Raw genomic sequence first — 17,863 nt, 5'->3', positions numbered from 1 at the left:
TTCTGCTTTATAACAAAGTGAATCAGTTATACATATACATATGTCCCCATATCTCTTCCCTCTTGCATCTCCCTCCCTCCAACCCTCCCTATCCCACCCCTCTAGGTGGTCACAAAGTACCAAGCTGATCTCCCTGTGCTATGCAGCTGCTTCCCACTAGCTATCTACCTTTTGTTTGGTAGTGTATGTATGTCCATGCCTCTCTCTCACTTTGTCCCAGCTTACCCTTCCCTCTCCCCATATCCTCAAGTCCATTCTCTAGTAGGTCTGCCTCTTTATTCCCATCTTGCCCCTAGGTTCTTCGTGACCATTTTTTTTCTAGATTCCATATATATGTGTTAGCATTTGGGATTTGTTTTTCTCTTTCTGACTTACTTCACTCTGTGTGACAGTCTCTGGGTCCATCCACCTCACTACAAATACCTGTTCCATTCCTTTTTATGGCTGAGTAATATTCCATTGTATATATGTGCCACATCTTCTTTATCCATTCATCTGTCGATGGACACTTCGGTTGCTCTCATGTCCGGGCTATTATAAATAGAGCTGCAATGAACATTTTGGTACATGACTCTATTTGAATTATGGTTTTCTCAGGGTATATGCCCAGTAGTGGGATTGCTGTGTTGGATGGTAGTTCTAGTTTTAGTTTTTTAAGGAAACTCCATGCTGTATAGTGGCTCTCCATATGGCTGTATCAATTTACATTCCCACCAACAGTGCAAGAGTGTTCCCTTTTCTCCACACCCTCTCCAGCATTTATTGTTTCTAGATTTTTTGATGATGGCCATTCTGACTGGTGTGAGATGATATCTCATTGTAGTTTTGATTTGCATTTCTCTAATGATTAATGATGTTGAGTATCCTTTCATGTGTTTGTTGGCAATCTGTATATCTTCTTTGGAGAAATGTCTGTTTAGATCTTCTGCCCATTTTTGGATTGGGTTGTTGGTTTTTTTTGATGTTGAGCTGCATGAGCTGCTTGTGAATTTTGGAGATTAATCCTTTGTCAGTTGCTTCATTTGCAAGTATTTTCTCCCATTCTGAGGGTTGTCTTTTCGTCTTGTTTATGGTTTCCTTTGCTGTGCAAAAGCTTTGAAGTTTCATTAGGTCCCATATGTTTATTTTTGTTTTTATATCCATTTCTCTAGGATGTGGGTCAAAAAGGATCTGGCTGTGATGTATGTCATAGAGTGTTCTGCCTATGTTTTCCTCTAAGAGTTTGATGGTGTCTGGCCTTACACTTAGGTCTTTAATCCATTTTGAGTTTATTTTTGTGTATGTTGTTAGGGAGTGTTCTAATTTCATTCTTTTACATGTAGCTGTCCAATTTTCCCATCACCACTTATTCAAGAGGCTGTCTTTTCTCCATTGTATATTCTTGCCTCCTTTATCAAAGATAAGGTGACCATATGTGCGTGGGTTTATCTCTGGGCTTTCTATCATGTTGCACTGATCTATATTTCTGTTTCTGTGCCAGTACCATACTGTCTTGATTAGTGTAGCTTTGTAGTATAGTCTGAAGTCAGGGAGCCTGATTCCTCCAGCTCTGTTTTTCTTTCTCAAGATTGCTTTGGCTTTCGAGGTCTTTTTTGTTTCCATACACATTGTGAAATTCTTTGTTCCAGTTCTGTGAAAAATGCCAGTGGTATTTTGATAAGAGGTTGCACTGAATCTGTAGATTGCTTTGGGTGGTATAGTCATTTTCACAATGTTGATTCTTCCAATCCAAGAACATGGTATATCTCTCCATCTATTTGTATCATCTTTAATTTCTTTCATCAGTGTCTTATAATTTTCTGCATACAGGTCTTTTGTCTCCTTAGGTAGGTTTATTCCTAGATATTTTATTCTTTTTGTTGCAATGGTAAATGGGAGTGTTTTCTTAATTTCACTTTCAGTTTTTTCATCATTAGTGTACAGGAGTGCAAGAGATTTCTGTGCATTAATTTTGTGTCCTTCTACTTTACCTAATTCATTGATTAGCTCTAGTAGTTTTCTGGTAGCATCTTTAGGATTCTCTATGTATAGTATCATGTCATCTGCAAACAGTGACAGCTTTACTATTTTTCCAATTTCGATTCCCTTTATTTCTTTTTCTTCTCTGAATGCTGTGGCTAAACCTTCCAAAACTATGTTGAATCATAGTGGTGAGAGTGGGCAACCTTCTCTTGTACCTGATCTTAGTGGAAATGGTTTCAGTTTTTCACCATTGAGTATGATGTTGACTGTGGGCTTGTAATATATGGCCTTTATTATGTTGAGGAAAATTCCCTCTATGCCTACTTTCTGAAGGGTTTTTATCATAAATGGGTGTTGAATTTTGTCAAAAGCTTTCTCTGCATCTATTGAGATGATCATCTGGTTTTTCTCCTTCAATTTGTTATTATGGTGTATCCCATTGATTGATTTGCATATATTGAAGAATCCTTGCATTCCTGGGTTAAATCCCACTTCACCATAGTGTATGATCCTTTTACTGTGCTGTTGGATTCTGTTTGCTAGTATCTTGTTGAGGATTTTTGCATCTATGTTCATCAGTGATATTGGCCTGTAGTTTTCTTTCTTTGTGACATGTTTTTCTGGTTTTGGTATAAGGGTGATGATGGCCTCGTAGAATGACTTTGGGAGTGTTCCTTCCTCTGCCATATTTTGGAAGAGTTTCAGAAGAATCGGTGTTAGTTCTTCTCTAAATGTTTGATAGAATTTGCCTGTGGAACCATCTGGTCCTCGGCTTTTGTTTGTTGGAAGATTTTTAATCACAGTTTCAATTTCAGTACTTGTGGTTGGTCTGTTCATATTTTCTATTTCTTCCTGGTTCAGTCTCGGAAGGTTGTGCTTTTCTAAGAATTTGTCCATTTCTTCCAGGTTGTCCATTTTATTGATAGAGTTGCTTGTAGTAGTCTCTTAGGATGCTTTGTAATTCTGTGGTGTCTGTTGTAACTTCTCCTTTTTCATTTCGAATTCTATTGATTTGAAACTTCTCCCTTTTTTTTTTATAAGTCTGGCTAGTGGTTTATCAGTTTTGTTTATCTTCTCAAAAAACCAGCTTTTAGGTTTATTTATCTTTGCTATCATTTCCTTCATTTCTTTTTCATTTATTTCTGATCTGATCTTTACGATTTCTTTCCTTGTGTTAACTTTGCGGATTTTTTGTTCTTCCTTCTCTAATTGCTTTAGGTGTAAGGTTAGGTTCTTTATTTGAGATGTTTCTTGTTTCTTAAGTTAGGTTTGTACTGCTGTAAACTTCCCTCTTAGAACTGCTTTTGCTGCATCCCATAATTTTTGGGTCATCGTGTTTTGGTGTCATTTGTCTCTAGGTATTTTGTTCTAGAATCATGGTATCTAGTATATGCTAAGTTGTGTAGTCCCAATAAAAATTTGGATCTTTCTTGATTGTGCTTTCCAAATTCAGTATTGATGAATTGACTTCTGATGTAGCATTAAGAAGTTATTCTCATAAATGAGAAGAATTAAAATAAACTGCATTGGTGCTTTCTCATTAAAAAAAAAAGACTTGCTGGATGCTGGTGGTTGGATATGTAAGTGAAAATGTGCAGCTATTTTTAGAAAATGTGGTACTGGGACTTGGATGAAAGCAGTTTTGCAGGTTCAGGCTCAATAGTTTTCTATCTGTACAGAGCTGTTCGCACATTCAGTATAGTAGGTCTGTAAGGAGACTTTAAATAGCATCTATTCGGAGTCCCTCCTTTTACAGATGAGACCAATTGGTGAAGTAACTTGCCCAGTGTCCTGAGTGGCAATGAGAAATCATATTTCCTGAGTCTCTGTTCCTCAGTCTCTTTACTGAACTTTAGAGGTTGCAAACTGGTAATGGACCACTGATAGTTGTGTTTGGCCAGTAGAGTAGATTGTATTATTGATCACAAATATTTGCCGCCTCTCTGTAGGAGAGGATTAAACTCCTCCTTGCCATTGAAGTCAGCCTTGGCCACGTGACTTGTTTTGGCAAAGGAAATGTGCGCAGAGGTGATGTGCAGTATTCCGGAGAGGAACTATAAAGCATGAGTTAAGTACATAGTTTCAGTGCATGATTCACCAGGTTTTCTTTTTCTTCTGCTACGAGTTTGTTTATCAGTATTCCAGATACAAGTAGAATATAGAAGTAGCTGTGTCAGCCCGAGTCCTAGACTAAACGTGATGTGCAGCAGATATACAACTATCCTGTGATGGGATTATAATGTGGGGAAGGAACAACCTTTTGCTGTAAGCTAAGAATCTGGGGTCATGTGTAAATACAGTATAACCTAGTCAATCCTAACTGCTACAATCTACATCATTAAAAAAAATGAATCAGTGACTAACATTTGGAAATTTTGAGAATTAGCAGAAAGATCCAGACTTCAGATTTCTGATGAAAAATTGGCAGGGGTGACACATTTGGCCAACCCGGCACACATTGGCTGGGGCTGTATAGCATCTATCCCTTAGAAATAGAAGCTAATGCTATAGTTTACCCCCAGCATCCTATACTCCCTATTTGTATCTTACACCCATCCATCTTTTTCTTCAGTTATCTACATTACCTGTCTGGCCCTTATAAGCACTTGAATTTGCCACTCTGGCTTTATATCAAACTTTCCCACCCCTCAGCAAGAAAATGCTAGAGGCAGAAAGAACAGAGGACTGAAGACAGAACTTTAGTTAATACCCACCTGCATGGATGAGATAAAGAATCAGTGGGGAGACATTTAATAACTGGTTAGAAAAGGAAGAAGAAAACTAGAATTGGACAGTTAGCAAAACAAACAAAACACAAGGAAGAGACGAGTCAAGAAGTGGGGATGGTCAACCTCAGGGAAAACTACAGAGTTCAACAATAAAGACAGTGATAAGAGCAGGTCATGTGTGACCTTTGAGAGAATAATTGCCGTGTTTTGATGATCATGGAAGACAGAAGATAGGAGATTAAGGAGCAAAGGGCTGCTGAGAAAATGGAGGTGTTGAGATAAAAATTTTCACAAGTTTGGTATTGAATGGAAGGAGAAAAATAATTGATTTCTAAAATGGCAGCAGAATCAAAACAAATGTGTTTTTTTCCCACTTCTTGTTTTGGGGGACAAGGGCAAGGGGCGACACATGTTTGAAAAGCATTGGCAGAAGAGCCAGTAAAAAGGAACCAGGTTACTGAGGGAACAAAGTTTGGGAGGTGGCTAAGAGTAATGGGTAGAGAGCATGGGTGAAGCAGCTAGTTTTGGAAATAAAGGATAATAGACCTTCATCTAAGTCTGTTAGTGTGCAATATGGGGTCCTAGTGAATCATCAGTAGTAACTCAGAAGAAAGCAGTATCTGGGTCCCATGGTGGGGGTGGGGTAATGGAAGAATGATGACCTTGTCTAGTATTATTAAGTCCATTTCACAAGTGGGGACATTTAGGCTCAGGGAAATTAAACAGCTTAAATTTTTTTTTGAAGTATAGGTGATTTACATTATCTTAGGTTCAGTTGTATAGCATAGTGATTCTGTATTTTGTAGATTATACTCCATGATAGGTCATTAGAAGATAATGGATATAATTCCTTTTGCTATGCAGTATATCCTTGTTGCTTGTCTATTTTATATATAGTAGTTTGTATCTGTTAATTCTATACCCCTATCTTGCCCCTCCCCCATTCCCTCTCGCCTTTGGTAACCAACCACTAGTTGTTTTCTGTATCTGTGAGTCTGTTTCTGCCTTGCATATATTTCCACTTGCATTACTTTTTAGATTCCATATTTAAGTGGTGTTATACAGTATTTGCCTTTCTCTGACTTATTTCACTAAGCATAATATTCTCTAGGTCCATCTATGTTGCTGCAAATGACAGTATTTCATTCTTTTTATGACTAATATTCCATTGTATATATACTACATCTTACTCCAGTAGTCTGTTGATGGGCACTTGGGTTGCTTCTTTTATTATAAATAGTGCTGCTATGAACATTGTGGTGCATGTATCTTTTCAAATTAGTGTTTTCGTTTTTTTTCTGGATATATATCCAGGAGTGGAATTGCTGGATCATATGGTAGTTCTATTTTTAGTTTCTTGAGGAACATCCATACTGTTTTCCACAGTGGCTGCACCAATTTTCATTCCCACCAATAGTGGGGATGAAACCAGTGAAAAGGGTTCCTTTTTCTCCACATCCTCCCCAGCGTTTGTTATTTGTAGACTTTTTGATGGTGGCCATTCTGACTGGTGTGAGGTGATACCTCACTGTAGTTTTGATTTGCATTTCTCTAATAATTAGTGATGTTGAGCATCTGTTTATTAAATGGCTTAAAGTTATATAGTCAGTTACTGAAGGCAACCTGAATGTCAGGTGAAGGAGTTTTGACCTGAAGGCAGCAAGGAGTTACTGAAGGTTTTGAATAGGGTTGAGGTTGTGGGAGTTACGTGGATGGGGTAAGGAGATGATTGTATGACAGCACTGACACTTCAGAAATAGGAGTGGCAAGAGCCAAGATAGTAAGCCAGGTCAGCTATTCAGATATGAATAGATAAGAAGCATGGATACTATTGATAGCAATCAGACTGAAAAGGAAGGGATGGATGGAAGAAATATCAGGAGGACAATATTTCTAGAGCTTCATGACTAGCTGGAGATGGGGGACTAGAGAAATAAAAGAAATAAAAGAGATAAGGATGATTCCAAACATATTAGTTGGATTGTTAGTGGAACCGTTTACAAATAAGAAAATCAATGTTGGAGTGAAGAGCAGCTTGGATTAAGACTTGCTGGATGGCGATGTCACGACGCGTCAACAGTGGCGACTGCGTCGACAATGGCGGCTGCCGTCAACAATGGCGACTGCGTCAGCGTGAGCGGGCCTCCGTTGTCAAGCGGTTTCCAGACGTTGCAGCGGGACCCGCAGTCATATTAGAATCTGCCGGCAGGGAGGACAGAACACCTGTGCCCGCTCCCGCCGCGTTGTGGATCGAGCGGCGGTGTCAAGACCCAGCGGGGCGAGCCAGCGTCACTTCGGCCTCTTCACTCTCCCGGACGCTGCACCTGGGCTAAGTCGGCAACATGAGCGGCAACAACTTGGATGGGAACGACGAGTTTGATGAGCAGTTGCGAATGCAAGAATTGTACGGAGGCACTGAGGACGGCGACACCGAGAAAGATCCCGGTGAAGAAAACGATTCTTTCCAGCAGCAGCCAACTGACCCCCCATACGAGTGGGACCTGGACAAGAAGGCTTGGTTCCCCGAGATTACTGAAGATTTTATTGATACATATCAGGCCAGTTATGGCTTTTCTAATGATGGTGGGTCTAGTTCTACTGCGAATGTCCAAGATGTTAGTGCTGGGACTGCAGAGGAACCTCCGCAAAGAAAATCCCCCGAACCCAGTGATACCAAAAAGAGGGGAGAAAAGAGAAAGGGTGAATCAGGATGGTTTCATCCTGATGAAAGCAGAGACACAAATGTGTATGTTTCTGGTCTGCCTCCAGATATTACAGTGGATGAATTTATACAGCTCATGTCCACGTTTGGCATTATTATGACAGATCCTCAAACAGAGGAATTTAAGGTCAAGCTTTACAAAGATAATCAAGGAAATCTTAAAGGAGATGGACTTTGCTGTTATTTGAATACAGAGTCTGTGGAACTTGCATTAACATTTTTGGATGATGATGAAATTAGAGGCTACAGATTACATGTGGAGGTGGCAAAGTTTCCACTGAAAGGGGAATATGACACCTCAAAGAAGAAAAAGAAGTGCAAAGACTACAAGAAAAAGCTGTCTGTGTGGCAAAAGCACTTGGATTGGAGACCTGAGAGAACAGCTGGCCCATCCCAAATGTGCCACGAGCAAGCTGTCGTCAACAGAAATATGTTTCACCCTTGCACATCTCAAACGAATGTTCAAGAAGCCGCAACTGAAATGGAATTTGAAGAACCTACAGATGAAAAGAAGTTTGAAAAAACAGAAGATGGGGGAGAACTTGAAGAAGATGCTTCTGAAAAAGATGCTAAAGAAAGTGGCCCTGAAAAAGAGGCTGAAGAAGGCTGTCCCCAAAAGGAATCTGAAGAGAGCTGCCTCGAAAGAGTGTTTGAGGAAGGCTGTCCCAAAAGAGCGCGTGAAGAAGACTTCCCCGACAGAGAGTCCAGAGAACGCAGCCCCGAGAAAGAGCATGAAGAGGGTAGTCCTAAAAAAGAGTCGAAAGAGAATGGTGCAGAAGGAGAGCCCAAAAAGAAGAGACTCAAAACAGATCCTGATGAGAACGGCCTTGAGAAAGATTTTGAGGAAGAGAGTTCTGCGAAGGAACTTAATGCAAACATTCTTGAAAAAGAGGTAGAAGAAAATAACTCTGAAAAATCAGAATTCGAAGGTGACAGCTCTGGGAAAATGTTTGATGAAGAAGGCTCTGAGAAGGGGTTTAACGAAGAGTCAGATGAGAAGGAAGAAGATTCCGATGAGAGAGGGACTGTGGGTGATTCAGGGAATGTTAAGGAGGAAGGGCCCCTGTCTACAGGCAGCAGCTTTGTCCTCCGTAGTGATGATGACGTTTAATCCCTTAAACTTGCTTTGTAGGGTGATTCCTCCATCTCCATTTTACCTGCGCTCCAGGGTAATTACTAGTAGTGTTACATGAACGTGTGCATAGAGGTAGGATGCCCTCAGATCAATGCAGTGAAGTGTTCGTGATTATCTGTCCTGGCCGATTTTAAATATATGTGAACAAGACAACTGGATTCTTGTCTTTTGTCATATTTGTTAAGTGCATGCAGAATAATATTTTTTAAAGTATTCTGATTGAAGTTTTTGATATTCAGAAATCAAAAATAAGTTGTTAATATGCAGAAAGAGAAAATTAGACCTGAGTTAAATTGCATTGTTCATTCTTGCTATTGCTTTATTCATACTAAAGTTTGGTTTCTCTGAGGACCTGAAAAATCCCTGTAGGAGTCTCCTTGCTTCAGCTTGTGATGTTACCACTGATGTCCCCATTTCCCCTCTCTAAGCCAGAACATGTTACTAAAACTTATGAAGTAAAGAACACTTTGGAGTTTTCCCCTGCCCAGTCCTCGCAAGTTACTTTTATTTTTCTTTTCTACCCTCTTGCCATGAAAATTGAGTCTTAAACGTGCAAAAGTAAACTTCCCAAGGGCCACAGCTTCCATTATTGAAAATACAGAGGAAATCTGAATTCTCCCGTGTACTGTTTGGGCCCCTCTAGAAGCTGATTAAAGTTACAGGACCTTTACCCAGAAGAATCTACGCATGCACTACACAATCTTTTGTATACAGTTTGGGGTGTTTCATGGATCCCCTGGAGTTTAAGAACTTTTGTCATGCATATTTCAGATTTTTGCTTTTGATTTTGTTCTAGAATCATGGTATCTAGTATATGCTAAGTTGTGTAGTCCCAATAAAAATTTGGGTCTTTCTTGATTGTGCTTTCCAAATTCAGTATTGATGAATTGACTTCTGATGTAGCATTAAGAAGTTATTCTCATAAATGAGAAGAATTAAAATAAACTGCATTGGTGCTTTCTCATTAAAAAAAAAAGACTTGCTGGATGCTGGTGGTTGGATATGTAAGTGAAAATGTGCAGCTATTTTTAGAAAATGTGGTACTGGGACTTGGATGAAAGCAGTTTTGCAGGTTCAGGCTCAATAGTTTTCTATCTGTACAGAGCTGTTCGCACATTCAGTATAGTAGGTCTGTAAGGAGACTTTAAATAGCATCTATTCGGAGTCCCTCCTTTTACAGATGAGACCAATTGGTGAAGTAACTTGCCCAGTGTCCTGAGTGGCAATGAGAAATCATATTTCCTGAGTCTCTGTTCCTCAGTCTCTTTACTGAACTTTAGAGGTTGCAAACTGGTAATGGACCACTGATAGTTGTGTTTGGCCAGTAGAGTAGATTGTATTATTGATCACAAATATTTGCCGCCTCTCTGTAGGAGAGGATTAAACTCCTCCTTGCCATTGAAGTCAGCCTTGGCCACGTGACTTGTTTTGGCAAAGGAAATGTGCGCAGAGGTGATGTGCAGTATTCCGGAGAGGAACTATAAAGCATGAGTTAAGTACATAGTTTCAGTGCATGATTCACCAGGTTTTCTTTTTCTTCTGCTACGAGTTTGTTTATCAGTATTCCAGATACAAGTAGAATATAGAAGTAGCTGTGTCAGCCCGAGTCCTAGACTAAACGTGATGTGCAGCAGATATACAACTATCCTGTGATGGGATTATAATGTGGGGAAGGAACAACCTTTTGCTGTAAGCTAAGAATCTGGGGTCATGTGTAAATACAGTATAACCTAGTCAATCCTAACTGCTACAATCTACATCATTAAAAAAAATGAATCAGTGACTAACATTTGGAAATTTTGAGAATTAGCAGAAAGATCCAGACTTCAGATTTCTGATGAAAAATTGGCAGGGGTGACACATTTGGCCAACCCGGCACACATTGGCTGGGGCTGTATAGCATCTATCCCTTAGAAATAGAAGCTAATGCTATAGTTTACCCCCAGCATCCTATACTCCCTATTTGTATCTTACACCCATCCATCTTTTTCTTCAGTTATCTACATTACCTGTCTGGCCCTTATAAGCACTTGAATTTGCCACTCTGGCTTTATATCAAACTTTCCCACCCCTCAGCAAGAAAATGCTAGAGGCAGAAAGAACAGAGGACTGAAGACAGAACTTTAGTTAATACCCACCTGCATGGATGAGATAAAGAATCAGTGGGGAGACATTTAATAACTGGTTAGAAAAGGAAGAAGAAAACCAGAATTGGACAGTTAGCAAAACAAACAAAACACAAGGAAGAGACGAGTCAAGAAGTGGGGATGGTCAACCTCAGGGAAAACTACAGAGTTCAACAATAAAGACAGTGATAAGAGCAGGTCATGTGTGACCTTTGAGAGAATAATTGCCGTGTTTTGATGATCATGGAAGACAGAAGATAGGAGATTAAGGAGCAAAGGGCTGCTGAGAAAATGGAGGTGTTGAGATAAAAATTTTCACAAGTTTGGTATTGAATGGAAGGAGAAAAATAATTGATTTCTAAAATGGCAGCAGAATCAAAACAAATGTGTTTTTTTCCCACTTCTTGTTTTGGGGGACAAGGGCAAGGGGCGACACATGTTTGAAAAGCATTGGCAGAAGAGCCAGTAAAAAGGAACCAGGTTACTGAGGGAACAAAGTTTGGGAGGTGGCTAAGAGTAATGGGTAGAGAGCATGGGTGAAGCAGCTAGTTTTGGAAATAAAGGATAATAGACCTTCATCTAAGTCTGTTAGTGTGCAATATGGGGTCCTAGTGAATCATCAGTAGTAACTCAGGAGAAAGCAGTATCTGGGCCCCATGGTGGGGGTGGGGTAATGGAAGAATGATGACCTTGTCTAGTAGTTCAGAGAAGGTCTCTTCTCTCTGGTTACAGTCTTGAAGGAGGAGCAGACAGGCAGTGAAGGATCTGATAACTGAGAGACTGAAAGCCATTTGCGGCAGGAACCCGAGCCATGTGCCCAGATAGAATCTTTGTGCCTTTCTGGCCCCCTTTTCTGTCAGTTCTGCAATTGCACTAATAAGAAATGTCTCTTATCTCACATAGGTTAATGAGTTTGAGAAGGAAAAAAATACAGTTTATTATGATGGCAGGAAGGGCCATGCAAATGGCAACTGAGAAACTTGAAATGCAACTAAGGGCTTTGAACCTCATTTCAAGAGGCAACTGCACCACTCCTCAAATAGCACCCTCTGAAGAAGGAACATAGAATGACAAAATATGCTAAATTCAGTAATTTTCAGCCTGTGCTCCTAGACTCCCAGGAGACCTTCTTAGTGGTCTGCATACCGGGCCCTTATACTATTACTGTTTACAATATGTCAGTGTCTATATTTCTATTAATGACATAAAATAGGGATTTACTTATGCTACATTAGCATCTCATTATCATGCTTGGGTTTGGACCAAAAAACAACAGCTGACCTATAGATCTTTCCTGTCACACAACAAAGAGAGAGAAACCACTGTGCATCATGATGTTCGTGGAGGCCATGCTGTCTTTCCCACTACAACCACAATGAGAGTATTGCCAAGGAATGAATTTCTAGTGGAGTCTTAGTGGAGAATGAAAGCAAATAAGATAGTGGGGTTTTTTCCTGCCTTAACAAAAGCATCAGCATTTATGCTGCTATAGCTGGTAAACTCTGTTTTGTGAAGGCACGTTGACGGGGAGGGTACTTGGGATAGGTTCTGATAGTAGGTGGCCCACAGGTTAATTTGCCTTGGAAGAGACTGGAGCATAGAAACAAAATGACACTCATTGCCCCATTCTTCTGGGGTTTCAGTTACTTTTCCATTACTTCAGCAGGTTCATTTTCTGAATTTTGAATGGGGTCAGAATATAGAGTGGGGATTGATAGTGTGGTGGTGGGAAATGTGCTGCAGGAGGGAATGTGCAGGGGGGAATGGGACTGATTCTTGGACTGTAGAATAAAAATCAAAGAGAATGAGTCGTTCTCAACTCTGTTTAATTTACCTTTGTTGTATCTTTCTTTGTCACTAGGCTACACTAGGCACAAAATTTAAGAATTAATTACAATGGGCAAGACTCATAGTCTGATCAGCTTATTCTTCCAACTATGACAATGACACTAAGGACATGCTATTACAGACCTTTCCTGACATCAACTGTTTTTCTTAATTACATGAATATTATAAACTATATACTGGTTCAAATAGGAGATTGAAAAATCCAGGGACCTCAAGGATGAGTAGGAGCTAGTCAGTGATGGTGCGGTGAGGAGAAGAGGTTGTATTCTGGACAGAGAAAAAAGCATATGCAACTGCCCTGAGATGGCAGAAAGCAGCAGACATCTGGGGATTTGAAAGAAGGTCAGTGGTGCCTGGTGAGCAAGTGGGAGGATGGTATCAGTGGACTGAAGAGATAGGCAAGAACTAGAAGCCTAAGAATATCCTTTGTGGGACACAGTGTCCTGAGTCCCATGAACGTTCACTGAAAGCAGGTTCATATTACTAGCGGTATTATACTAGAAAGCCTCCATATTCTCGAGCTTATGTTGTACTGTACAGTCACTCGTTTGAGCATTCATTCGACAAGCATATATTGAGTGTCTACTGTATGCCATGTTCTTTGGGCCAGAGTTGTATACCTCCCAGACTTTTGTGAATTACAGGCTGCCACTTACAATGTGGTCACTTTGTCAGTCCTGTCACGATAGAGTCAGATTTAGCTTCTTTTCATTATTATTATCTTGGATATAGTATTGACGGTTTGGAGAGCAGGGCCCAATGTCAGTGAGTTCTGCTGTCAGCAATCTGGAATACATCTTCCAAGGGTGTCCTTAAGCTCCTGGTGGGCAAGAGCAAGAGCGGGAGAAAAACTAGAGCTGTGTCTTTGTGCCACTGAAGCAGCATTTGGGGAGATGTTAGGCTTAGTTCTCATGACTCTCTTATCCTCAGTGCTATGAGCTTTGACGAGGAGCCTATAACTGTCATTTTGAAGACTGATGGATGCCACTTTTTTCTTTCTCTCTCTTTCTAGCTTTGCTTTATTTAGACTCTGTTTTCTTTTCACCTACTGCCTCTTTCCATTTTTTTCCATCTCTTTTATTCGATTATCCTAGCTGTCTCTCTGAGAATGAGTACCAGGAGTAAAAACTCTGCTCTCAGTAGCAGGGAAAGCAGAGTGACTCATATGGGCTAGCCCTGACCTAGGAATGAACCTTTACAGATATCTTCATCTTCATCCTCATTCACAAAGAGCACTTATGCTGAAGAAATTAAGTCAGTGGCAAAAAAGTGGCTTTCTCATCTGGACACCAACTTAAGAAGCTTTCTCCACACACTCTGGCCTTCATTGATCTCACCTTTTTCTGTAGTGTATACTTCACTGAATAAGAATCATAAGATTTAGTTCTTGATAATGTATTGGGGAATCTTGCATGATACCACTACACCAGCAGCGCTGCTTATATTGTATTTGGATAGTGTCTAATTCTTTAATAGATGATGATTTTGTTACCCTAACAGGATAGGTCTGTAAACTCCCACAGGGAAGGGCCTATGACCCTACTTAATTTCTGTCACCCTTAGAACTGAGCAAAGTGGCAGGCATCCAGTTTAGCCACTCAATGGCACTTGATTGAATTAATGAGACCTGTCATATTATTGTACATAGAGGAACAACTTTGGATTCCTACCTGCCTTTCTTTGATTTGTTAGAGGGTAGTAGAATTTTTGATAATAATTCTTCCATCGTCACCCTCCCTCATTTGTCTTTCTCTTTGTAAACCAGTAAGGAGGCATAGATTTAGATGAAACATCCATTTCTTCATGTCAAATTCTGTCCCTTTGTGTGGCAGTTTCCATTATACAAGTATGCCTTTGCTTTGTCTCTACATCAGGGCAAGTGAAAGCCACGTAACCAACATGAGTGGTTGTATCCCTTTTTTGTTCTTTTACCCTCTGAAGCAGCCCAGGAGGAAGAGAGGACAATAATGTAGGAGGACAATAACATGAGAAAGTTGGAATATGGTATAAATGAAGGGGACAGATGTCATTTGAGGCTACAAATTAATCCATCAGGTCTTTGGATTGTTGTAACTAAATGGCAAGAGCTGAGAGAGGAGCTGTGTGTGAAGATGAAGACATTCCTTGGTTTTGGCAGCCTGTGCTTGGTAAACCAAGATAAGAGATTGAGGTGCTGATATTCCCACTGAAAAAATTGCATGAGATTAGTAATGGAGAAAGAGAAAGGGCTTAGAAATCAAAGAAATGGGAAAGGAAATGTATTTGTTTCCTATGGCTGTTGTAACAAATTACAACAAACGTGGTGGCTTAAAAAAACACCCATTTATTATCTTACAGTTCTTGAAGCCAGAAGTCCAAAATGAGTCTCACTGGGATAAAGCAAGGTGTGTATAGGTCTGCATTCCTTTCTGGAGGCACTAGGAGAAAATCTATGTCTTAGCTTTTTCCAGCTTCTTGAGGCTGTCTGCATTCCTCGGCTTGTGGTGCCCGTCCACCTACAAAGAACCAAGTAACCATATGTGGACAAACTTGGGTGCTAAGTCTGTAGATGACATAGGAGACATGGGCCAGGAAACACTGAATGAGAGCCAATGCCCTTCTAAAGATGTAAAAACTGTTACATAAATATTATCAGAAACAGCTTAAGAGCCTTGTCATGCTATTTAAAATAATTTCATTATGATTTATAGTGCATATGAATACATCTTGCTTTGCACATGCAGTGTGTTTGCATTAGAGTTCTGTGACTTAAGATGTAGTATAAGATAAAGTCCATGTAAGCAATTTTGTAAATGTTTTTACATTTAGCTTTCTAATGCCAAAGCTAATTGTTTAATATCTCCTCTGTCCTCTGCTTCATGTCCTTCTGTTTCATTCTGGGCCACTTCCCTCCCTCCCTCCTTCCCTCCCTCCTCCTTTCCTATTTTTTCCTATTGTTTTTGGTTCCTATGCTTTTCCTTTTGTCCTTCTACTGACATCACATATGTTTTTAACTGAGCAATTAATAGGATAAATAGAGTCAAGTCCAGCATATATATTTTGGAGGCAGAATTTCTGTTTTGGGAAACCCCTTCAAATTTAATCCCATGCTAGTTAGATTTCATGTTTATAGATAAAATTTTAATGGTTCCCTGTAGCCAATCTCCTAGAGCCCCCCTATGTTTTTACTCTTTCTGTGCTTTGACATGTGACCTGCTTGGAAAAAAATAGTTTTTTTTGAGGATATTATATAACTTGTATGACTTTTCTCTAACATACTTTGGCCAGAGCTATGGATTTGATTTTCCCATGGACTGTCGTGTAACTCTAGTTCATTACTCCAGTCAGCGCTCTTTACCCTGGAGGTTATTTTACAGAAGTTGTTCAGAGGAACCCTCAAAAAAGTGACTAGAGGTATACTAGCTTTCCATGTCTGCTATTAGAGAAAGAATTCCTGAGTTTCCACCCTACTGATAGTGGGTCAATACTCTCATCTTTGTACATGAAGGAAGCCTCACAGCCAGCCCTGTAGACAAAGAGTGTTTTCATTGTTCATCTTATTCTCTACTAGTCCTTCTTTCCCAGGATGGCCTCATGTCTCTCAGAATGGCTAACAAAGAAATATGGCTTTAAAACTGAGCATAGCTGCTAATGACTTTATGATCCTAAGGCAAAGTTGTCTTTGTACCATAAGAGCTTGGCTGTGATTTGATAGTCTGAGGTGTGGTGATGAGGAAATTAATGATTGGCTGTTTAAATCTGTCTGTGTGGCAAACTCAACAAGGTTGAGTATAGCCTGGTGGTTAAATTTTTGGTCTCTGGACTCATGAAGAGTTGGATTAAGTTCTAACTCCAACACTTACTAGCTTTATGTTGTTAAACAAGTTACTTTACCTTTTTGAGCTTAACTTTCTACATATGTAGTAATGTATATCTTCGAAGGTTAACTGAATAACAGAGAGATTGTCATTGAAGGCTGTTTTCCCTAAGCAAGTGGGCAGCTGCCCATCCAAAAAATCTAATAAATACAGAGGCACATTGTACATCAAACTGAAATAGGGCAGCCTAGTGTAGTGGCTAAAAGGATGGATTCTGGAGCCTGATGCCTCGGATTCAAATCCAAGCTTTATCATTTAACAGATGTGTGGCTCCAGGCAACTTATTTCATCTTGTGGCTCCAGTTTTCTCATTTATAAAGTGGGAATAATGATAGTACATACCTCAAAGGCTTGGTGTGAGGATTAAATGAATTAATACAGCTATAACACTTAGCACAGTGCCTGGCACATACTAGGTGTTCAAGAAGGACTATCTCCTCTTATTATTGATACAAGTGTTGTTAACACTACGACTAATAAATAAATAAGTAAAGATGATAGATGTAGAGATTGAGATAAAGGATGATACATTGGTCTCTAGCTTCAGCAACTGGTTCTGTAGTGGTACCATTTATTGAGATGGAGAAAACTGGGAGAGGAGTAGATTTGGGCATAAGTTTTGGGAATGGCAAAGTTTAGTTTTTGATGTAAATGTGAGGTGCCTGTGGAATATGAATATAAAAGTTTCAAATTAGGCAGTTTTTCTACAAGTCTGGGGTTCACAGAATTATGGACCAGGGATATACTTTTGAGAGTAGTCAATATACTATATTTTTAAGAATATGATACTGGATGACATAACCAAGAGAGAGAATTTAGAAAGAGAAGGAATGAGGGGGTCCAGGATCAGTCTCTGGGGGTATGGATAATGAAGAACCAGTAAAGGAGATGAAGAGGTATGGCAAAAATAAAAGAAGGAAACCTACCTTTTAAGTAGGTTTCAAGAAGGAGGGCATTGTCAACTGTATAAAATGAGGGCAGAAATATCCATTGAATTTGACCCTTTTGAGAAGTTTGTTTATGAAGAAGCATAGACTAAGGAGGATGATAGCTGGATGTATCATCAAGGAAGGATCTCTTTTTTAAAATATCGAAAATTGTAGCACATGTTCATATGTCAGCAGAGGTGATCTGTTAGAGAAGGAGAGATCAAGGAAGAGAAAACAGGAGGAGATAGAATACAGAGCATAAATGGAGGGGTTGGCCTTTGACAGCAGCAAGAACACTGCCTTTATTTCTGTGAGATAAAGCACATAGCACGATGCTTGACATATAGTAAATGCTCAGTAATTAGTAGCTGTTATGCTTGTTGTTTTTGTTGTAAGCTCAAGAGCCATGCTGGCTTGGACATGGAAAAGACAGTTTGAGTATGCTCAGAGCCCAAGCCTTAGTGGAAGGAAAGCCTGGGTAAGGAGTTGGCATTTAGGGTGTGCTATTCTAAACAAAGACCCAAGAAATGTGAATTTTGAGATATAAATGCATTT

The 17,863-nt window shown here is 39.8% G+C and overlaps 1 protein-coding gene and 1 pseudogene across 1 annotated transcript in view; both read left to right on the top strand.

Moving 5' to 3' along the window:
• Positions 1–17,863, top strand: part of IL1RAPL1 (interleukin 1 receptor accessory protein like 1) — a 651,340-nt gene that overhangs the window by 189,284 nt on the left and 444,193 nt on the right. The gene's annotated exons all lie outside the window — the stretch shown is intronic.
• On the top strand, positions 6,572–9,195 carry LOC111169552 (17S U2 SnRNP complex component HTATSF1 pseudogene; annotated as a pseudogene).

The sequence above is a fragment of the Delphinapterus leucas genome, chromosome X (genome assembly GCF_059928025.1).
Source record: "Delphinapterus leucas isolate spDelLeu-1000000601 "Yukka" chromosome X, BTC_Dleu_Yukka2, whole genome shotgun sequence".
NCBI classification, from domain to species: Eukaryota; Metazoa; Chordata; class Mammalia; order Artiodactyla; family Monodontidae; genus Delphinapterus; species Delphinapterus leucas.
The sequence above is the reverse complement of the archived record's forward strand: the minus strand, read 5'-3'. Positions and strand labels throughout refer to the sequence as shown.